General features: G+C 50.0%; 1 protein-coding gene across 1 annotated transcript in view; it reads left to right on the top strand.

Moving 5' to 3' along the window:
- The window catches only part of LOC126529915 (uncharacterized), a 934,270-nt gene that overhangs the window by 99,322 nt on the left and 810,929 nt on the right, over window positions 1-24,019 (top strand). The gene's annotated exons all lie outside the window — the stretch shown is intronic.

Genomic DNA, 24,019 nt, shown 5'->3' with positions numbered 1-24,019 from the left:
TTTCTACATCGGTGCACGCGTAGGAACTGCAGTAGGAATTGTTGAAGGCACGAACGAGTCAATTATTGTCCGATCACTGTGAGACCTGCGACAACCGTTCCGTGTTCTTTTGAATTTCCACATCAGATCTACCCCAGCTCGAATGCGCAATCGGTTTTTACAACTGTCGGCAAGAGAACGGGTAATCGCACGACATTACCCTTTGCTCCAAGTGCGTCGTGGTGGCATCGGCAGCTGGGCAACAAATGTCATCAAGCCCTGCCCCCCCCCCCCCCCCACCGCAGTGTCCGTAACTCTAAGCTTCAAAATATGCGAAAATATGAGAGCCACAAGCTCATGCTTAGAATGGGCGCGCGAACCAGATGCAGGTCATGCCGTCTGAGCCGTCTGAGTACGAGTTATTTCAAGAATACAAAAACGAGCAACAATGCGCCATCACATCCGGTAAAGCAAAAGCGTTCTGCTTTCTCACCTTCTCTCAGCTAACGCATGGTTAGCGACCACGGAGCCCTCGGGGCGATGTTCAGATGGGCGCTCACCTTCCGTGGTTGCTTAGTGGCTATGGTGTTGGGCTGCTAAGCACAAGGCCGCAGGATCGAATCCTGGCCACGGTGGCCGCATTTCGATGTAGCCGAAATGCGAAAATACCCGTGTACTTTGATTTAGGTGCACGTTAACAACTTCAGGTGGTTTGAATTGCCGCTGTATCCCACTACGGCGTGCCTCATTCTCAGACGGTGGTTTTCTCACGTAAAACTCCGTAATTAATTTTTTTAAAGGTGGGCGCTGCCTGGCACGCTGGAAGCGCCGAGCGCCGGACTCGTCGACCGATCAGAGCGGCCAGACAACTGCCGCCATCTGTAGTGATGGGTGCTAATTAGCTGAGGCTTGGCACAACCGCGCTAGAAAGGCTTGGTGCTATGCGTGCATAAGCTCACGGCCAGGCAGGCTTGACTGCGGCCGTGATAAATATTCTCCCATTTCGCTGTGGCGGCTTTGCATTCCTGCATGGCTTGCCGCTGGATCTGCACCATGGCCGCCGCGTCGCGTTCTGCTTCATGACAAATGCAGCAAGCGGTTCCTGCTCGTTTCTGGGGCTGTGTCAGAAAGGATTTTCTTCGTTTACTTCGACGCGTCGGATGCAGAGACGCGCGAAACATCTTGAAGATGATTCACTACGGGAATTGATCGCTCGAGAATATCGCCCTTAAATACAACTAACCTTTGAACGTTAACATTGGTTTTCGTGCGCCATCGTGGCCTATATTATGTATAGTCAACTCGACAAAGCGTTTGCTAAGCAGATATTGATGGGTAAGTGATAGTGCTGCTGAAGTGCAGCTTCGCATACTGCATGCTTTGTGCGCGTCGGCTGGTGCGCGTCGCACTTGCTGCCTAGGCGTTGCCTGGCGGCCTAGGTGCAACTGGGAGGTCAGCAGTTGCGTACGGTCGTTCAATATTCGCCATAGCCGCATCGCTACCCCTTTGCCGCGAAGTGCACCCGTCCTCAGCATATACGCTATTTAATAGCTGCTAATAACAAAATTGATCTAAGAACAAAATTTATAACGAGCTATGGAAAGAAGAATGATAGGTGTAGCGTTATCGGATAAGGAAAGAGCAGATTGGGTGTGGGAACAAACGCGAGTTAATGACATCGTAGTTGAAATCAAGAAAAAGAAATGGGCATGGGCAGGACATGTAAGGAGGAGGGAAGATAACCGATGGTCATTAAGGGTTACGGACTGGATTTCAAGGGTAGGGAAGCGTAGCAGGGGGCGGCAGAAAGTTAGGTGGGCAGATGAGATTAAGAAGTTTGCAGGGACAACATGGCCACAATTAGCACGTGACCGGGGTAGTTGGAGAAGTATGGGAGAGAGTTTTGCTCTGCAGTGGGCGTAACCAGGCCGATGATTTTGATGATGAGGAATAACAAAATTAGGCGATTACCAGCCCTGCGGCTTGGCCAAGATTACTTTGAAAGTATACGATAGCCATTTCTAGTCAATTTAGGCCAAGTCAATTTTCGTTCCAGTTGGCCATTAGGACTCTCCTCGTGGACGACGTCAAGTCGTGCACGGCGCCATCGTGGTTGCGGAAATCCGTCTAGTACGACCTAATAGTCCAATGCGGCAATACGTCGGATGATGCCGTGGGGTCCCAAATAGCGTCGTAACAGTTTCCCGCTAAGTCCTCGCCAGCGTATCCGAGTACAGACCCAAACGTAGCGCCCACGTAGCGTCCTCGGGGATTCTAGTGCCGGCTTTCGGTCCTCTGCTGGTTCTTGATTGTCAGACGGACGAGCTGTCGGGCTTTTTCGACGGGCTCGAGATAGACAGCGACCTCGAGATTCTGTTTGTCGGTGATGTGCGGCAGCATAGCGTCGAGGGCCGTTGTGTGGTTTCTTCCGTAAACTAGCTTGAACGACGTGATATGCGTTGTTTCTTGCACCGCCGTGTTGTAAGAGAAGATCACGTACTGCAGGGCGGCGCTCCACGTTTTGTGCTTGACGTCAACGTACATCGCAAGCATGTCGCCGAAGGTCGCGTTCCGCCGCTCCGTAAGACCATTTGTCTGCGGGTGGTAGGCAGTCGTCCTACTGTGGCTTGAATGGCCATATTGCAGAATCGCTTCGGGGAGCTCTGCAGTAAGGCCGTTCCTTTGTCTGTAATGAGGACTTCAGGGGCACTATATCGCAATAGGATGTTCTCAACGAAGAATTTAGCAACTTCGCCCGCACTACCTTAAGACAGAGCTTTCGTTTCGGTGTAGCAGGTGAGGTAGTCAGTAGCCATGATGATACACTTAAATCCGGATGTTGACGCCAGAAAGGGTCCCAACAAACCTATCCCGATCTGCTGAAATGGTCGGCAAGGAGGCACAATTCCGTGGGCCTTGTCGGCTGTGTCTTGCATCGCTCCCAGTCTCGGCATGTCTTGATGTAAGGGGCGACATCGGCGCTCAGGCACGACCAATTACACCTTTCCTGTATCCGTAATATCATCCGGGACGTGCAGTACTTTTGAGCGGAGTGCTGAGGGAACAGCAAGAAGGTAGTTTGCGCGGTCTGGTGAGTTCTTTTTTACGTCGTATTTGTTTTCCAGGGAAAACGAGGAAAATCGTCCCTCGACCAAATGCCCTAGAGACAATGTCGATGTGGACTTCCAAAATACTCGACGAGGCTTTTTAGCTCCGGATCTGCTCTTTGCTGTTCAGCGAAGTCTTCCGCGCTTACTGTTCCTAGGAAGGCGTCATCATCCTCGTTGTTTTGCGGGGGCGGGTTAATGGGATCGCGTTATAGGCAACCGGCATCAGAGTGCTACCACCTGGAATAATAGACGACGGTTAAGTTACATACCTGGAGTCGCAGACTCCATCGTGCGAGGCGTCATGAAGGGTCATTTAAATTTGGCAGCCAACACATGGCATGGTGGTCGCTTACGACCTTAAAGGGCTTGCCATACAGGTAAGGGAGGAATTTCATGGCATCCCAAATGATGGCAAGGCATTCCTTTTCTGTCGTAGAATAATTGACCTCCGCTTTCAAGAACGACCGTCTAGCGTAAGCAATGACCCTTTCAAATCCGTCTTTCCTTTGGACAAGTACCGCGAGAATGCCCATGCTGCTCGTGGAGGTTCGTCAAAGTGGGCGAGCGCTGGTGATGACTGCAGGCGCTGTTTAACCTCTGCGAAGGCTGTGGCTTGCGCCACTTGCCACTTTGAATTGGCGTCTGATTTCAGGAGAAAGGTTAATCGCCAGGCGATGCACGAAAAGTTGATTCGAAGTTGACGAAGCGCCTGTAATAGGCACACAAACCAAGGAATCGGCGCATTCCCTTGTTGTCAGTTGGCTGTGGGTAGTTAGCGATGGCAGATGTCTTCTACTGATCAGAGTGGACTCCAGATTTGGTGATGACGTAGCCCAGGAACAGAAGCTCGTCGTAAACGAAGCGGCACTTTTCGGGCTTCAGAGTGAGCCCTGATGACTTAAGGGCCTCTAGTACTGTCGCAAGACGCTTAAGGTGGCCGCCGAAATTTGTGGCGAAGACGACGACGCCCTCCGAGTAAACAAGACAGGTCTGCCGCTTCAATCATGCTAAAACCGCGCCCATCACGTGCTGGAACGCTGCAGGCGCCAAGCACAGTCCAAATGGCATATCCTTGAACTCGTAGAGGCCGTCTGGCGCGATGAAGGTGGTGTTTTCGCGATCTCCTTCATCGACTTCTATTTGCCAGTAGCCAGACTTGCGGTCTATAGACGAGAAGTATTTAGCGTTGCAGAGCCGATCCAAGGCGTCGTCTATTCGCGTGAGGTGGTATACATCCTTCGTGATCTTGTTCAGTCTACGATAATTGACGCAGAAACATAGGGTTGCGTCCTTTTTCTTGACCAACACTACAGGAGATGCCCACGGCCTTTTCTATGGCTGGACGATGTCGTCGCCCATCATTTCGTTGACTTGTCCTAATAGCTAGACGTTCTCGCGTCCAAACTCGGTAAGGGCTTTGGCGGAGTGGTCGAGCGCACTCTTCGGTTATTATGCGATGCTTTCCGACTGGTGTCTGTCGAATCCTCGATGATGTCGAAAATTAATCTTTGTATCGTCGGAGAAGACTTCTGAGCTGTTGCTGCTTATTCATGGGGGACTTGGATTGATGCCGAAGTCTGGTTTGGGAGCTTTGGTCATCAGGGTAAGTGCGGCAGAATCCGAGAGTGCAAACGTATTGCTGGTTTCCACCATTTCCTTGATGTACACGATTGTCGTACGTTTGTTGATGTGCTTAAACTCCTGGCTGAGGTTGGTTAGCATCACTTTTGCTTTCCCTCCGTGCTGTCGAGCGATCCTTCTTGCGACGCAAATTTTACAATCGAGCAGTGGCCGTTGGTCGCCCTCAATGACCCTTCTGCATCTGCGAGTGTTTCGGTACCGACGGAAATGACAATGCTGGAGCGAGGCTGTGTGTTCGTTTGATCTTCTAGCACACTCAAGGCGTGGTGATTACGAAGTTTGTTCCACGGTGTCGCTTGCTCTTCCGACAGCGTTATCGTCTTCTACTACAGGTCGATGATCGCACCGTCTTGTTCATGAAATTCATGTCGAGAATGACGTTTCGAGAACACTGTTGGAGGAAAACGTAGGTGCAGTGTAAGTCCAGTCTTGAACAATAATTCTTGCCTTGCAGATTCCAGTCGCCGTTATAAGTTGCTCTCCAGGGGTCGAAATTTGAGGACCCTCCCATGGAGAGTCAGGAATTTCTTCAACTGTGCGGCTGTCGATCCACCCATGACGGTGCAATCGACTTCTTTGTCCACTAACGCGGTGACTGCGTGGCCGTCGAGCAACACCTCGAGGTCGGTGGTTCTTTAATGGCGCTGCAGTTAGGTCTTTACGTAGGATCACGACTGTGTCGCATTCACGCGTGGCTGGTACGTCACGTCGTAAGGTGTTTTGTCTGTGCATTCTTTGCTTCCAGGCTTCGTCGGGATGGCGGCGTGTCGTTCTTATGTCGTTTAGATAGTCTCTTCGGCGCCTTCGTCGGTGGCGGAGCATTGCCATTTCGACGAACAGCAACCGCACCTCCATCGGCTGCTGTTTTTGATTTTCCCGATATGGGCTCGCAGAGTGGTCCCGGGTTGGGCCATTGTATGGTGGGCGCTGCGGCGACCGGTAGCTGGCTGGTGATGGCGAAGGGGACGGTCGTCGAGGACAGCACTGTGTGGAGCCGAGGTAGTGGGCGATGTCACTGTGGGCGCTCCCCAAGCTGTGGATGCGCCGCGTTTACGGGGAACCCTCTCAGCCCGAAGTCGTACTATGGGCATCGGCGGTGCACATGATCGGCTTCTCCGTAGTGATAACTGAGCGGGCGGTGGTCTGGGCATCGCCAAATATCCGTGTACCTCGCGTAGCTGCACTGGGCCACGGGCGGGCGTGCTGGAGGTGGCGGCGGTGGACGATGGAATTACGGCGTTACAGGGCCCTGGCGTGGGTGGAGAGGTGCACCTTGACGGTGGGCGACGCGGCGTAGATCATCGCTTCTGGCTCGGGAAGCAGCGATTCGGGCTGCACTTCGGAAACGCCCAGTGACCGTCGAAGGTCGTCCTTGACCATGTCAGTAACTCATTCCTGAGGTTACGATGAAGGAAACATCTTGCGCAGTTCTTCGCTCATAATGGCTCGGATGATCTCTTGGAGGTAACCGGAGCCCAGTACCTCGGTTGCGCACTGCTGTGTGAGCACTTGGCGGATATATTGCCTAGGGCGCATTTCCAGAGTTTTCTGAATCGTCGTTGCCTCTGTCAAGAGCTTAGCTACGGTCTTCGGTGGGCTACGAATCAGTCCTTCGAAATGTTCGTGCTTTACACCTTGCATCAAGAAGCCGACTTTTTCCCGTCCAGCAGTGCCGGGTCGGCGTGCCGGAAAAGACGAGTCATCTCTTCCGTGAAGATGGAGATGGTCTCACTGGGCAGTTGCCCTCCGGTTTCTAGAGGAACTTCGACCCTTGCTTTTCGGACAACACTCGGGAAGGTTCTCAGGAAGTTACTGCGGAACAGGTCCTACGTTGTAAAGGTGGACCCCCGATTCTCGAAGGAAGTCCTCGTGGAATCTTAAAAGGGGAATTACAGATGGCGTAGCTTATCCTCAGACGTGCAGTCGTTGAAGGTTGAGATCCTTTCGAAGGTTTCGAGCCGGGTTTCTGGATTATCCTACGAAGCTCTACGGAAGGTGGGGGGCTTCCTGGTTCGTTGAAGCATGGTGAGGGACGCTGGGGCTGCCACTGTGGTTGTGGAGCTGGATACGGTCTTCCCGCTCGTATCAGGCAGAAATCCGCGCTCCGGGGGCAGTCCTTGCAGTCTGAGGCTAGCTCGCTGGTCTTGAGCGACGTTGGTGTTGTCTTAGGGCTTCGGGCTTGGATCGCGGCTTTGCGGAGGCGTTCGGTGCATGAACGTAAAGCACCTCCACCACATGTCAAGTTGTAGCATCTGACGGTGAAGAAGGCAGCAAAACTGTGAACGACGAAAATTTTATTGGGCGAACTAGTGCCCTCAGAAGGAGTCTACACTCAAAAAACAACGATAGCGGCGTACACAGTCGGTGATCGTCGAAAATTTGATCTCCAGGTCAAGCGCGTCGGCTTTTTAGCACGAGCCATCGAACGTTCTAGAGAAATCGCTGGTGCCAGTGTCTCCTCCAGAAACTTCTACATCATTCGCGTCGCACACACATGCCATCAGATTACACAAGCTTCGGTAACAAGAGAGAGCGGTACCATCGACAATAGTCCAGAAACTACCGACACAAGACGTCAACAGACAATTCACTCGCCACGTTGACCATCGGCGGCGACAGATGGCGCTCCTGGCAAGAATCAAAGATATTGTGCGTGAAAAAGTTACTCAACAGCTTTTGTTCTGTCCAGCCACGCAAACACCTACGCACTATATGTCTCCGGCCATACGACAGGTGAAACAGAAGCAGGTCACCGAGGCTTTGGCGTTTGTCTGCCACTCGACTCCTGTCGCCGCGCCGCTGTCATTTGTGGTGATGTCTGCCTGTCCGCCGACTCATGTCGCTGCGCCACTGACGTATGCGAATGCCGTCATGAATCTACGTCCTCTGCCGGCGTTGACCCCTGAACCATCAATTAAACCACCAGCCTTTCGGGGCTCAACCTCAGTACGTAAATCATTGGCGGACTGCAGACAACCGGCCAATCTGCTATGCTTGCGGAATTCCGGGTCTTGTTGCCCGCTTCGGACGCCGGCGCTTAGCGGTGATCATCAGTGCGACGAAACATTCGAGTTACTCCTTCCAACCTCCTTACCGCAGGCGGCCAGAGCATGGACCTGAAGCATGCTCCCGCGATCGCCAGCCGACTTCCGATGCCCAGCTTTTCCCTTCTCGTCGGTCACCTCCACCTTGCCGCTGTTCTCTTTTGCCTATGCGTTGCCGGTCAAGCACTCTTGAGGCGGAAAACTGACTGCCGCAGCTTCTGAGGCACGAGGTGCACCGTCGTCCACCCTTCCACCCTCCTAAGTCCTGGCTTGTCCCCTGCCAATGTTGTTGAAGTGTTTGTTGAAGGTGTACGAACACTCGGGGTTGTTGACAGTGGTGCCGCTATTTCCGTAATGAGCCATCAGGTTTGCCGCTCTATCCGTAAAGTGACGACGCAACCTTCAGGGTTTTCTCTCCGCACTCCGAGCGCACAACCTATTCAACCCGTTGCAGCATGTATGGCCGCATCGCTCATACAAGACGTGATCTACAGCGCTGAATTTCTTGTGCTGGCTTCGTGTTCTTATGATCGGATCCTTGGGTGTGATTTCTTGGCCTGTAATCACGCCCTTATCCACTTCGCTCGTGCTCAGGTAGAGCTTCACTGTGCCCTAAATAGACTGGATGACAGGCCATTTACGGAAGCGAAGATCTTGGGAGCCTGGCCTCACAGTTCTTTAGGCCAGAAAGCAGTTCGAGCGGTTTTTCGCTACCTGAGGGCCACAGATTTGAGTGCCCGACTATAGACAACCTACACCTAAGTTCTCTCTCTCTCTCTTTGACTCTCCATTCCCCTTCCCACGTGTAGGGTAGCAAACTGGACTCAGTCTGGTTAACCTCCCTGCCTTTCCGTGTTCCCTTCTCTCTCTCTTTCATGTAGAGCTCTCTGTATTTTGATAGATGCCTTCCACCTTTGTGGCCGCTCCTGGTGATAGCAAGCTTGTAGTTGCCGTCGAAACTGACCGGCCACATCACAGTGCTTTCATTGTTCCCATTTCCTGTGCAGCCCTTTCCGATGCCGCCGTTCTGTTCACTCTATCTGACATACTACGTCGCCACCACAATACGTAACTGCCATTTGCCATCCTCGCGCGTCATGAGGATAATCCCAGACTACTTGTTTGCAACCCCAACTCAGGCCCTCTGGCTTTTTACCGTAATGAAACGCTTGGCTTCGACAAGTCTATAGACGCTGATGTTATTTTGCCCCTTGATCCCTCTGAGCCTCAGGCAAAAGATCAGCCGAACGCCCTGACACCTCACCTTGCGTCCAACGCCGTGCTATCGGATTCTTTTCACCGTTCCATGGACAGCGCCCTCGCTCCGGTTGAACGTACGCATCTTCTTGCCCTTCGACACGAGTTCTGCATTTCGCTGGGACTCAAGCTTATTTACGACAGCCTCCCTATCCTGTGTCACCTGCGGAGCGTCGTGTAATTACCCCACAAGCTGACGACATGATTCAGCGCGGAGTCCTCGCGCCTTCTTGCAGCCCCTGGTCCACTCCTGCTGTACTGGTGAAAAAGGGATGTGGACTTCCGGCGCCTCAACACAATTGTTGCAAACACGTTTATGCTCTTCCTCGAATAGACGACGCGCTAGATTGCCTTCAAGGTGCCGAATTTTCATCATCCCTCGACTTGCGATCGGGATATTGGTAGGTCCCTATGGCGGAATCTGATCGTCCGAAGACGGCGTTCGTTACACCGGAAAACCTGTACGAGTTTACAGTGATGCCTTTCGGGCTTTGCGATGCGCCTGCAACATTCGAGCGGATGATGGACGGCATTTTACATGGTCTGAAATGAAAGATATGTCTTTGCTATATCGATGACGTGGTGTTCTCCCCTGATTTCGCCTCAAATATCGCTCGTTTACGCACAACTCTCCGCTGCCTTATGAACGCATGCCATCAACTGAACCTGAAGAAACGCCACTTCGGAGCTCACCATCTCACCATCCTCGGCCACATAGTCTCTAAGTATGGAATTCTCCTTGACACGGACTAATTACGGCCTGTTGTCGAGTTTCCGAAGCCTTCTACCATCAAAGACTTTGGAAGCTTTGTCGGCTTGGCCTCCTATTTTCGTCGCTTCGTCCGCAATTTAGCTTCGACTATAGCTTCGCTTACGAAGCTCGTTGCCGGCCCCAGCGACCTTTCTCACTGGACACCGACCTGCGACGACGCCTTTGCGACACGGCGCCGCCTACTTACTTCACCACCCGTGCTACGCCATTATGATCCTGCTGTGCCAACCAAAATACATACAGATGCCAGTGGTATCGGCCTTGGTGCAGTTCTTGCGCAATGCAAGCTCGGCTTCCGTGAGTATGTTGTGGAATATGCAAGCCGCGCCCTCACCAAGGCGGAAGCAAATTATTCGGTCGCCGAAAAAGAATGTCTCGCAATTGTATGGGCGGTAGAAAAATTTTCGCTCCTATCTGTACGGCAGCCCCTTCAACGTTGTAACAGACCATCACGCACTCTGCTGGTTGTCTTCTCTAAAAGATCCCCCTGGTGGCCTTGGTCGTTGGGCTCTTCGTATACAAGAATTGGACATTCGCGTGGTTTACCGATCCAGACGCAAGCATTCTGACGCGGATGCGTTCTGTCGATCGACCGTGAAATCCGACGAAGGCCCACCTTCAGCCGTCAACTTTTCCCTCAATGCTCTCACCATCACAGGCTAACACCTTCACCTTAACAGAGCTAAGACCGGTGGATTGCATCCCCTTGCAAGTTTTCAGCGCCTCTTCCCCCACAAGCCAGCCCCGTGCCCTTCGTCGCCAAGCTATGTATTTCGCAATAATCGATGCCCTTATATACCGCCGCGACTACCAGGACGACGGGCGTAATTGGCTACTAGTCATACCGAAGCACTTGCAGGCCCATGTGTGTGCCCACTTCCATGCTGATCCGCAGCATGCCCACGCTGGGGGGCTGAAAACGGATGAGCGGCTACGCCAACGCTTCTACTGGAGTGGGATGTACACATTTGCCCGTAAATATATTCTGTCCTGTTCTACATGTCGACAACGGAGAACATTTACCCATACACCCGGCCAGCTGCAGCCTCTACCATGTCCAGCGCGCCCTCTAGAACGCAGTGGCGTCGAGCTTTACGAACCGCTTCTGCGCTCTGTTGCTGGAAATCGCTGCATAAATGTCTTGGTCGACCATCTGACGCGATGCGCAGAAACAGTTCCACCCCGTGCGGCTGGTGCTCTTGACGTCGCTTATAATAATAATAATATTAATCTTTATTCAGTATAGTTAAAACAGTATACAAAACGGAAGCGCCGAAGCCACAAGAGAGCTTGTGCGGCGACAACCGGCAGCCGCGGCAATCTATGCGCCACACCAGAACTCCATCAGAAGCAGGTTGTGCATTTGGCACAACCATCACACATTATCAAAGATGCACTGATAACATCAGTACATATTAAGGTTCTCTAACGCTTGAACAGCAACTCTCAGTGTTTTGCGGGTGGACAAAGAAAATACATCGTCCGGTAGTTCATTGAAGATAGCAGGAACATAATAGCGTCTTGTTGCTTTACCGTAGTGAGTGCGCACTCTCGGTTTAAGATAACGAGGAACGGTACCGGTTTCGTATTTATGGGCCTGTATGCACTGCTCCAAAAATATTTAATTACTACGATTTGTTTAAAAAGATTCTCAAAAGAAGGCAAACCGGCTGTTCTAAAGACACTGCTGGGCAAATTCTCCTGTGGCCTGTAGAGGACGCTTGTAGCGATGTTTTTCAAAATCCTATTAACTCGACATTTCCACGTGAAAGAGCAGTTAAAAAAACAATACATACCGTATCTTAAAACACTATACCCCAGAGCCTGGGCGATTAGTTTTCTGACAGAAAAAGGCATCATGGTTTTTAAATTAAACAACAAACATGCAACACTTCTAAGTTTCTTACAAATGTGGGTCAAATGAGTATTCCAAGTCAGATCACTGTCTATGTGCACACCAAGATACTTAACCGACTGGACCCTAGCTATAGGTTGACAAGAGCACAAAGAGCAATATGAAGGGTGTAAATATATGGAAGCGACGCTTGGTACATCTTTGTGCGGGTTACGAAAACAGACAAGTCTGGATTTGGTGCTATTTATTTGTATTAAGTTTGAGGCAAACCAATCACTAACTTTAATAGCGTCCTCTTGAAGGTTCATATTGCGTCGTTTCATACTGAGTCATGGTGCACCACGGGAACTGCTTAGCTAGAGAGGCCAAGTGCTTTTGCCCAGTGTGATACAAAACCTCCCCCACTCGTGCCGTATCATTCACCGCACATCTACTGCCTACCACCCTGAAACCAATGGTCTCACGGAACGTTTTAAGCGCACGCTTGTAGATGTGCTTTCGATGTATATCGATTCTGACTATTCCAATTTGGACGTCGTTCTCCCCCTTGATACTTACGCATGTAACCCTGCGACACATTCCACGACTGGTTTTTACCATTTTGCTTCTTTATGGCCGTGAACCTCCCTCAAAACTTGATAAAATTTGACTTTACCGCCCGGACGCGTCTGAATTCAGTTCAATTTCTGACGTCGCACAGTATGCAGAGGAGTGTCGTCAGTTGGCCCGCTCGTTTATGTCCGACTGCAAAGCACTCCAGAAAGATCGCCGCGACAACGATCAGCATGTGCAGAGTTTTGCCGTTGGATCCCTCGACTCGCTCAGACTACCATTCCTCTCCTGGCCTAAGTCCCAAGTTTGCTGCCAAGTACCACGCGCCATACCGCGTCATCGAGTGCCGGTCTGCCGTCACTTGTGTCATTGAACTACCAAAACGACTTCTTCTTCGGCAAGTTGGTGCTTAGATTTCCTAGGTATACCTTGTGGCGCAAAATACATTTCTTGAAAAGGGACAGAAAAAAGGAGACAGCCCTTCACTGTCTCCTTTTTTCTGTCCCTTTTCAAGAAATGTATTTTGCGCCACAAAGTATACCTAGGAAGTCATTGAACTGGTCAACCCTTCCTCGAATAATCGCCGCCTTGGTCGCGACACGGTTCACGTCAGCTGCCTCAAGCCGCATCACGTCCCTCTCATTGTTTCCTCGCCTTGAGTCGACAGGATGGCTCCTCTTCGCCGCCGGGGTTATTCTAATGAAGAACAGGAAGCAAGCAGTAGAGCGGCGCTGTCATCGATGCGACGCGAGCGCAGATCACGAGCTGTTGGCGCCGAGACAGTTGTTCCCTTGGGATGGCACTCATTTTTCGTCTGTTGCTTGCCGTCAATGATCCCCTTATCAATTGGAGCGGTGAGTATGTGACAGGGCCGGAGTTCGATTCTGTGTTCCAGACAGTACAAGCAGAAGCGATAAAATGTGAACAGTTAGGTAACGGAAGCAAAGCAACTTCCATGATTCATTGCGCCAACCGTCAATCGACTCGGGTGGCACGGCATCGCAATTAGAAAAAAATAATTAGAATGGAAGCAACTTGCGTTTGCAAGGTAACTAAACTGCAGGAAAAATGGCTGTTGCAGGCCCGTGTTCCTTACGATGGCGTGCCCCGACTGACCGAGAAACAGTAGCAGCTGGGGTGGGGAGGCGGCGCTGATAGTGCAGCCAGGCTGCCAGGCGAGAAATACGTTCGGGCCCAGGAACGGAGGCAAATTGGTAAGCAGATGATAGGCTTCCGGTTGGACGGCCAGGTATTGTGGTTTAGGTCGCAGATGGCAACGAAGCATACAGGCTACCTAGCTACGCTCGAAACAGTCGTGAAAAGGGGCGATGGCCCGCTGAAGCGAAGCCTGCAGGAAAAATGGCAGCTAAGTGACCTTGTTCCGTACAGTGGCCTGCCCGCATCTGTCATCAAACATTAATCGATGGTCGATTGCATATTTGCGCCTTCCCATGTGATCTATCCATCACATTCACGACAACGAGGTTACGTTGCCTACAGAAATCTAGCATTAAATTCCCGCGGTTGTCGGTATAACCGCCTATATCATCTATGTGGGCATTCATGTTAGCCGACAGGATAATTTCAGCATCATACCCGATACTCTGTTATGTTGTTGCACTCTTCGCAAACATAACTGTCAATCATTGGTGCCTCTTCTGAATTTCTAAGGTGCTTTTCTGTAACCGCATACACACCTATTTGTTCTCCAGTTAACTCCTCCTCAATTTCTAACTACTTTACCTTTCTACTGCCACCCGGTATGTTTATGTGACCTATTGCACGGCGTGCTCCTTTATTTCTCGTTTTGCTGTTGTTGGCGGTGATGCTAGGCTGATGTTCCCCTAGGGGACCTTCTTCGTTACTGCTTACCTTGGCTTCCCCAGCGCCCATGTGGGCATTACAAAAAAGCAATTGCGACCAGCAAGTCGCCAGCACACTTCTCGTCCAAGCCTGTGATTGAAGTGGATTCAGTCTCTTTGAAAACCACCATATATACCTTCTCACTTCCCTGTTGATTTCAACAACCTAAAAACGTTTCTGAAAGCTCACTTGCAAAATTAGTAACCGCAACTGCTTTCTTTTTACGTTACTGTCACGTGCAGGTACCTAAGGCACCGCGCATACCACAATCTGCACCTGAGGGGACATCTCACGCAAGTCGTCTACACATTTTGCCAAACGCTTGGGCTATCACGCCCGTTTCTTGTGTAGCACGACATTTTGACCACCCGCTAATACTACAATGTTGTGTGTCTGTGCATTCTCCGTGAGCTTTTCTCTTGTTTGCTCCACGACACATCCTAATGTCCACCCTGGAAACAGCTCTACCACCGCTCTTTTGTCCCTTTTCACTCGCTCCACAATGGCCTCTGAGCAGCTAGACAGATTTGAGTCAACGCTGATTAGCATATTGCCACTCTCTCCGGCTGAAGAAGCCTCTCCCTGCTGCCCTTTGTCATCCTTTTCTGCGTGATTCGGATTCGGCCCGGGGCACTGACCCAGGCTTTCCGGCATTTCCTTTGTGGTAGCTTCAATATACCTAACCTTTCTTCCAGCTAGCCAAACCGCACGTTCCGCGCATTCCAAACGCTTTGTCGGCAGTTGCGGTCCTGTCCAGCTGGAAGTCTGTGTTCTATCGGCGCTATCATGTTCGTTTGTGATGGCGGCCCTTTTCAGTGTTTCCTCGGCTGCTCGGAATTTATTTCTGTCGCCTTCCGTGCATCACGCTCCATCTTGAGCTCATTTTCAGCTCTTCGATCCGTTTCACAAGCTCATTCTGGAGATCCTCCATTTTCTTATGCCTAATATTTCTCCACGTCCCCTTCGTCTACATTGATGGGACCCCTGCACGCTGCACGCTTTACCGCCTTTCTTGCCATATGTTGAACTTGGTTTCCTCTACTGCTGTCACCGAACCTTCCAAAGCACGTAGCTGCAAGCAAAGGCCGATACTCACAGAACATAATACCTTAAAATGCCAAATGTGATTTGTCTGCAATGTTTTAAAAAAATGACAACTATTCCACTCTGTGAAGATGGAATGGCAGCGAAAGCTGACGAGAGTCAAACCTCTCAAACGTAAAGCAAAGTGCTTTCGCTGCCGTTCCATCTTCACAAAATGGAATGGTTGTCGTCTGTTCGTTCAGCATCGCGGTAACGTTCTTTGTCGGTGGTCGTATCGTGCCGGCGCCGTTCACATTCTCGTTGCTGTTGCCTCCGGCGCTCCTCATACGCATGTTGTACTTCGGGTGTACGAAATATACGTGTCCGTTCTATCGATAACGCAGCTATTTTTAGCGACGATACCTATCCTGCTTATACGTATACTGCGATAACATCTGCGCCACGCAATTTTTCCCTGCGAACGTTCTAATCTGTTCCACATTTTGCCATCTGCGCCGCTGCACCGCACCAGTACATGATCACACACAATGCAAAAAATGAAACCCATTGTGCATGAGTTTGTCAGAAATCGCTCCGTCTGTTGTCCGTTTCTGTTGCCGGACACCGAAAGAACTGCGGAAGGTTAGTCATCTGCACCTTTCGCTATCAAAAGTCGTCGTTTCTCCCGAGAGGCGGAGCATTCTTGCGATAGGAAATTAGTAGACAGCGATAAGAAGTAAGGATAGTAATTTCATCGGCCATATAAACGTGTGAAGATTATCTTATAACTAAAGCAATAATGATGCTGTCAGCGCGCATGGGCAAACGTGAACACGGCACACTCGATAACCGCGGACACTCGCTGTGAAAACGCTAACGCGAGCAAGCGCGTCAGCAGCAGGGAGAGAAGGAACCTTCGTGCTGTCTAGCGCTTCAACAGACTCACCGGCGACAACACAGCACAAGCAAAGCTATGAGCCGTCTTGCCACCTGGACTGTGCCCCCAAAGCAGATCGCTTTCAAGTTAAAGGCCGCGCGACCGCGCATAGCCACGCCGAAGTTGCTGCGGAAGTGCAACGCCCCCGTCCCTCCCCTCCCACGTTGCCATGTGGGACGGCAATGCATCCTGCCCGTTTTCTTCCCTTGCGCGCGCGAGTTTGAGCCGCGATCGTCTGCTCACCTGCGCACGCTTCAGCCCGCGTACGCATCATACGGCGACGGTGTTATCGCTCTTGGACTTTATACGCAACATCACGGCGACGGCGAGGACAATGTCGAAATTGCGCCTGGAGCGTCCATATAATTGCTATCGCAATAAAATCAATAAATATCGAACAAACTTCCGTCATCACACCCGTCCGCATGTGCTCAAACACGGGGCCATGCTCTGACTGTCCTACAAAAGCAATATTCTCTATAAAAAATCACACAGGCTAAAAGCACTAATGGGTAATATTCCTGCTACTTTGAATCTACTATTTCAACACTAAAAAAGCTTAACGTCCCACAAGGTCGCGCGCGTTGATAGATTTTCGGAAGACATTTATCAACGACATCATGAGTGACATACGCGTCAAGATAAAGCTTTTCGCAGATGACTGCATTTTGTACAACGGAATACGCAATTCAAATGATCAGGCAGATTGAAACAGCTCGCTGGATACAATACAAACATGGTGCTCGAAATGGCAGATGACCATTAACCTCAAAAGACTGTTGCAACGACAATTACTCGCAAAAAGTATCCCTTAACCCCTACTTATAGCATTAACAACCAGTCTTTATTAGTCATGTCCAAGTACAAATACCTGGGAGTAGTAAAAACATCAGATCTTAGGTGGAATGAACATGTAACATACATTATAATAAAGAGACTGTGACGAAGAAGATCGGCAGGCTGAAAAGCCCCGTTGCCATCGCGTGGCACGTACCCAGTTCGTTCGCTGGCTGCGCCCTACCTGCTGGTGCTGAGTTGTCGCTGCTGCTCTACGAGCGGAATAAACCCCCGTTTACAATTGGTGGAGCTGCGGGGTACAACCAGAATTCTGGAACTTCGTAATCGGACACTGCAGCCCGTCTTCATAATGCCGGAAGAAGGACCACCACAACCACAACCCGCTGCCTCGGTGACTACCGTGGTCTGCCCCGGCCCGTTGCGGCAACGCGACCCACCCATCTTCAGTGGTACCGAAGACCATGACGTAGAAGACTGGCTCGCTGACTACGACCGGGTGAGCATCCACAACCACTGGGACGACACAAAAAAAAACTTAATGACGTGTTGTTTTATTTGAGCGATGTCGCCAGCGTGTGGCACCGCAATCACGAACGTGATCTGATGAGGTGGACGGCCTTCAAGACTAACGTGACCGAGGTATTTGGGCGCCCCGCGGTTCGCAAGCTTCGCGCCGAGCAACGTTTGCGTGGCCGTGCGCAACTGTGCGGGGAGACATTTACCAGCTATATAGAAGATGTTGTCGACCTCTGCAACCACGTTGACGTCGCAATGGCTGATGCCGAGAAGATACGCCATATCTTAAAAGGCATTGAAGACGACGCCTTTCAGATGCTGTTGGCGAAAAATCCCTCGACAGTCTCCGAACTCGTCAGTCTCTATCAAAGCTTCGACGAACTGCGCAAACAACGCGTAGCCACCCGCCAATCTACACCTCAGGCCACTTCAATGTCGAGCTTGATTGCAGCCCCGGATAACACTTCGCTGCTGCTACAGATCAAGGAGTTCGTCCGTGAAGAGGTGGCTCGTCAGCTTTCCCTGATTCCACTTGCACACGGCCAGCCGAGTACTCCGTTCGCGCCCGCTCTCCAATCTGTCATCAAGGAGCAGGTAGCCGACTACATTTCGCCTTCTCTTCAGCAGGCTCCGACGGCCGCTCCCCTGACGTACGCCGAAGTCGCGATGAGGCCTGCGCCACAGACCTACGGCCCCCTTCGCCAACTTTGCGCCCACCCGTATCCCCTCCAGTCCGTCCACCGGTGCACTATGCACGACCTCAAGACCATTGGCGCACGGAAGACAACCGTCCGATTTGTTTTTATTGTGGCCGCGCTGGACACGTGGCACGTTACTGTCGCCTGGTTACACCGCACGTCCCGAACAATGTGCGTCCGTATGCGCCACTTTTCCAACAACGCCGCAACTATTCGGACGCCTTTCAATCTCCTTCTGCCGTCGACACCTCATTCTCCGCCGCTCGCTAGGCTTTTTAAGGTGATTAATAGGAAACGCTTCACCTGAAACAAAACTTTTATCATAGAAAACATTCATCCGACCCATTCTAGATTACACTGCGATTGTTTGGGATCCGCCCACACAAACCAACATCTCCAAATTGAGTAAGTCCAAAGCCAGGGGTGCGATAACGTAACTCTATTCCAAACAAAAAGTATTCCAAACTCCGGACGTCAAAATGACGCGACAGTTTCTGCGTATGGGGGCAGGAACCAGCGACGTTTTTCAATCTGCCCAATCAGCAGCCTCCATCGTTGCCGGAAGCATGTTTTGCTTGTTTTTTATTTGCAAAGGGACCATATAGCAAGTGACATTTAGATATAAACGTCTGATAAAAGAACAATTGTGTGTCGCTGAGAGTAAAAGTGTTTTGTAATCTTTTAACGCAAGAGAAGTTGAAGCGCGCTTGAAAGTAAACACAAATATTTTAATTTTTCGAGTCATAGCCACACATGTGCCAATTCCGCATCCAATCCATTTTGCTACGCACACTTAAGATGGCGGCTACGTGAAAACAACTGATCGGTTCTGTGGGCCGCTCTTGGTGTATTTTTGTCCGTAACGTGATTAGATGAAATCTCGCCGTACGAGGTACTTTCGCCCGAGAATTCTGGAAGCTGTGAACATCATGAAGACTGTGAAAGCGTAGTGCTCGGTGAGTAAACACGTCATTCTTTCTTGTGCTTAGTGACTGAGCAGTAGCATCTGAACATCTGGGTGATCGCATGGTGTTCACTTTTGCTTTTATTCGCATAGGATACGGAAGAATCGATGAAGGTTGGAAATCATCTCAACAGATAGCTGGTAAGTAAACGTTTTCAATAAACGATCGCAACTATCTCCGAATGTAGGTCCCGATTTAAATCGAGGGTGGTCTGTAACAGAGGCTATTTTTTTTTCTCTGCCACATACTGCTGCGCAGTGATCCATTCCCCCGTGCAGGCGGCACAGATACTTCTGCTGGATATAACTTGCACGAGAAAAGTTTTTTTGTTCTTGTTATTCACTTGTGTTAAATTTAACGTGAGATTTATGGCGTGATAAAATAACAACACATTAAATGAATGTAACCGTTATGTTTTAACGGCATAGTCATATGTGAAACGGTACGATTTGCTGGTATTAATTCGCTGCGGTCCGGCGAAAATTGAGCGCGAGGAAGAAATGGCGGATCAACGAAAAAGCGCGCGCGTTTCGGCCGCGCAGGCCGATATGTTGGTTCAGTTCATAGAGCAGTATGCATACTTGGCGAGAGGCGCAACAAGCCTCTCGCCAAGTATGAGTGCTGCTCAGAAAAGAACACTGTGGGAGGAGATTGCCGCCGCTTTAAACGCGATCGGACCGGCAGTCAAGGCAGCCCGGCGCTGGCGCCTCTATTGGGCCCGGCTGTGTTATGACTGCCGGAAGGTCGCGGCGCAGGTCGGCGCCGAGAAGAGGTGAGCCCGCGACTAGCAACATCTTCGGAACGTATAAGCTCACGGTATTCATGCATTTGCAGGAAGACGGGAGGCGGGAAGCTGGGAGGCCTGGAGGGCCGCGTGCTCGCCGTGCTTGGCCGAACCGGCCCAGCTTCCGCTCCGGTGGACCTCTGCGCGGACGACGCCGAGGTGCGTAGCTACGTGTACCGATGTCGGGCAGTTACACCGTGGTGAATATTTTGCCGTTGTGTGCTTGTGTGTGTTTTCTTACAATTCAACACACATGCCAGCACATGATATCCGTACTTTGCAAGAATGGAAATGCTGCCCCACTGCTGTTAAAAAACACCTTGTGATGGATTTCATGGCTCGTTAATCCGTAAAGCATTAGCAACGAGTTGTCAAAGCCCTAAGTCACTAGTATGTTGCATGCTGGATTAAGAATTTTCTGATTTAAAAACTATAAGTGAAATAGACATTGCAACCAGTTGATGGAACTTAATCACATTATGTCCTGTAGTTTATTGTTCCAGCAGGACACCTCCAGTGAGGAGGAGCCTACACCTCGGCCCCCTGCCCCACCAGCAGCTGCCCGCGTTTCTGTAGGGCGGAGCCGGGGACAAGTGGCACTGCACGTAAGGCACTTCAGCAGCTATTGCAATACAAACACATCACTCAAAGCAACAAAGAAGTATCTGTAAAGACCTTTCAAACAGAAATTGTGCATTTATATTATTTACATGGCAAAGAAAAAGTGCCTGCCTAAATGTCGCTGCATAATGGTACAATAATCTGTTTGACTAGTAACACCATTTGTAATGCAGCTTGTGCAGCATACAAGCTTAAAGTACTATCAGTGTAGTATTTTATGATGGTGTAGTGCCTTTTTGTTTATGCAAATTTATTGTTCATTTTGTGAACGGTGTGTTGCTGGAATTATTTTTCTGGGCTTCCACCTGATAATGAACCAGTAAAATGTCTACGCAGGACGGAGCGAAATTGTTTTTTTAACCTGTTTACTGATTTTATTTTTACGGACCATCAGCTCGGCAGCAGCCTCGCAGGCCACACCGCCAACAGCTGCTCGAGGACGCGGCCTGCAGTACAGCCGCCGAGTATGCGCGGCAGGGGCAGCAAGCCGAGGCGGCAAATGCGGAGGCCACGAACTTGCATCAGCTGTTGCTGCAGCAAAATAGGCAGGTGCGTACAACTTGGCCGGGTCATTTTTTGAAGAGGTGATTAGTGCACATGGTAATAATGTACATTACAACCACGTTACACATGAGAGACATCTGTAGTCATTTGGCTCATTGGCTGATGCACGTTTATACATCTCCTTTCAGGTGTTCTTTAACACATAGCAAATTACAAAACATTTCCATGGTTGCATGTATCGCCACAGCATGATCATCTTTTGTTTAACAATCCAACTAGTCACCAATACTGTCTTCTGACAGGCAGAGGCAGCTTGGAAGGATTTGCTACGTTTCACATGTTCTTAACATAAGAGACCATATACGTTTGCACGGCCATTTGTCATGTCATATGTAAATGATCTCGCTGCCCTCAAGAGTAACCTTACTGAAACTGCAACACTTGCAAACAGTGCAAATCGAGCATTTACACTGCATAACCTGTAGCTAACTAAGTGAATTTGTTTCGCAGCCTCACCAGCAGCTGGTGGAAGAACAGAGGGCGACCCGGCAGGTCCTACAGCAGCTGGTAGCCGAGATGCGTGGTTCGCGAGAGGCCACTAGTCTCATCGCAACCACGCTGCGCCAGCTGCTGGCTGCCCTCGCTCACCTCCGCGAGCCGCCTCAGCCATGAGGAAGAGCTTTCTTTTTCCCCATATCATCCTTTAGTGCTGTGTAGGTACAAGTGTTGCCTATCTTTCCGTTCAAATCACCGCTGCAGCATTTGGTGGGGGTGCCCATACGTCCTCGCAAGTTGTCGTGCTGCCAAGTTGTAGCCAGTCTTGTGAACTGATGTGCAGGTCATGCGTGACCATGGCAGCGAAGACTGATAGTGCTGTGATGTCACTTGAAACACGAATGGATGTTTTTTTTTGTATGTAGTACTAAAGGATGATATGGCTGTTTTCCGTACATTTCTGTCCCTAATCATATTTTTTTTTTTGCAAGGTAATTTCTCTTATGTGTATTTTCATTTGTAGTGCAAGTTTGCCCAAGTGCGGCATTATATAACTTATGTGTAGAATTTTTGCGTTTCTGCTCCTAACCGCATTTTTTTCCCCAAGTTCATTTCTTTTCGTCTGTATTTTTATTTGACCAAGTGAGACGGTATAGCTTATATGTACAATTTTTGCCATATTTTCGCGTTTCTGTTCCTAACCGTATTTTTTCCCCAAGTTCATTTCTATTCGTATGTATATTTATTTGACCAAGTGAGACGGTATAACTTATATGTACAATTTTTGCCATATTTTCGCATTTCTGTTCCTAACCGTATTTTTTCCCCATGTTCATTTCATTTCGTGTGGATTTTTATCTGTCCAAGTGAGACGGTATAACTTATATGTACAATTCTTGCCATATTTTCGTTAGGTGTTGTTCACTTTTGTTTTGCTGTTACTGGTATGTTTCAATGTGCACCGTTCTTCCACGGAAGATACACTATGCAATCACTTTTACGGCAACTACGACATTGTATCGCACACATACAGGTGCACTTAATAACTACAATGCTGTGATAACTGGAAATCAATTTTCATGCCATATGTATGTCATGTTTGCAATGTCATACCATTCGTGCCTACGCAAAGTGGCCGAATCGGTATTTTTGTTAACATCAAGTGCAGACAGCCGAGCAGCAGGAAACGAAAGAGCGCTTTATTGCGATAAGCATGTGTGTTTATACACACGCAGGCCAGGCTTGCGTATGCGTATCAAGATATTCTTGATTATGTAGCCACTGGTCACATCTTCCTTCCTTTGAGAAAAAAAAAAGAAAAAAAAGAGATTGTACGAAAGATTGCACAACCAACTAATAGGTCAATTTGCACAGCTTGCACTGAACTGTCTATGTGTGGCGTTCTGGGAAAGGATACCGTTGGGGCTCTCTACGCTGTCGTGTGCTTCTACGGAGCGCCTCTTGAGGTGCTTGCTGCTCGGTGTTGCTCGGCGGAGGGGAGGACTGAGGGGTCGTTGTTGTACACTCGTTCTGCGGGGGGAAAGCTTGTCTTTCTGTTGATCTCAGGTGCTCCCTCGTGCGTCCTAGATGCTGCCCATTCTCTGTTGCAACGACATAAGAGCGCGGTGTACTTGCCGGGCCTATGACAACTGCTGGTGCCCATGTCCTGTGTGTCATATCATAAACAGTCACCGTGGAGCCCCTGTGAATATCTGGTAGACTTCGCCTTCTTCTCTTGTAGAATACACGTTGTTTGCGCCTTATTTCGGCAAGTCGTTTTCGGACAATTTCGGTTGGCACGGTTTGCAGTTCGAGGTGGCAGTCAAGTTCTGGCAGTTTAGTCCTCGTCTTACGCCCTATGAGTCGTTGTGCGGGCGACTTCAGGCGGTCGTTCTTGGCATGTTCCTCCATTCTAGCAAGGCACTGTAGAACTCCAGCGTTCCATACCGGCACTTCTTGAGCAGTTTCCTTGCTTCTTGCACGGCCCTTTCAGCCATGCCATTACCACGAGGGTAATGCGGACTGGAAGTCTCGTGAACGATGCCCAACTGTGTGGAGAAAACGCGGAAGCACACACTATTGAAGGGGGGGGGGGCATTATCACTGCATATTTTTGCTAGGATGCCATGAGTGACGAAAATCTGCATGCACACGTTTGTCACTGCTTCTGCTGTTGTTCGACGCATCTGCTTGATCTCGAAAAAAGAAGAATAGAAATCTACCATAACAAGGTACTCATCGCTCTCGTGGTAGAAAAGGTCGACTCCGACTACTTGCCACGACAGAGTAGGTATGTCGTGACTAAGCATCGGTAACCTGGCGTTCCTGTTCTTGTACCTTTGACAAAGTAGGCACGTCTTTGCGAGAGCTGCAATATCCGCCGACATGCCAGGCCAGTACATTAGTTCTTTGGCTCTTGCCTTCATTTTTTCTTCACCCGCGTGTGCCGCGTGGAGTAGACGAAGTATCTCTTGTCGTTTTCTGGGGGGAATGACGAGTTTGTTGCTTCTTAGGAGGAGACCGTCTTCGACATGTAGTTCGTCGTGGTAATTCCAGTACGCACGTACGGCCTCGTATACCTGTTGCTTGCTCTCGGGCCATTCGT

This window comes from Dermacentor andersoni, chromosome 5 (genome assembly GCF_023375885.2).
Source record: "Dermacentor andersoni chromosome 5, qqDerAnde1_hic_scaffold, whole genome shotgun sequence".
NCBI lineage: Eukaryota > Metazoa > Arthropoda > Arachnida > Ixodida > Ixodidae > Dermacentor > Dermacentor andersoni.
Note: the sequence above shows the minus strand (reverse complement) of the source record. Positions and strands in the feature narration are given on the sequence as shown.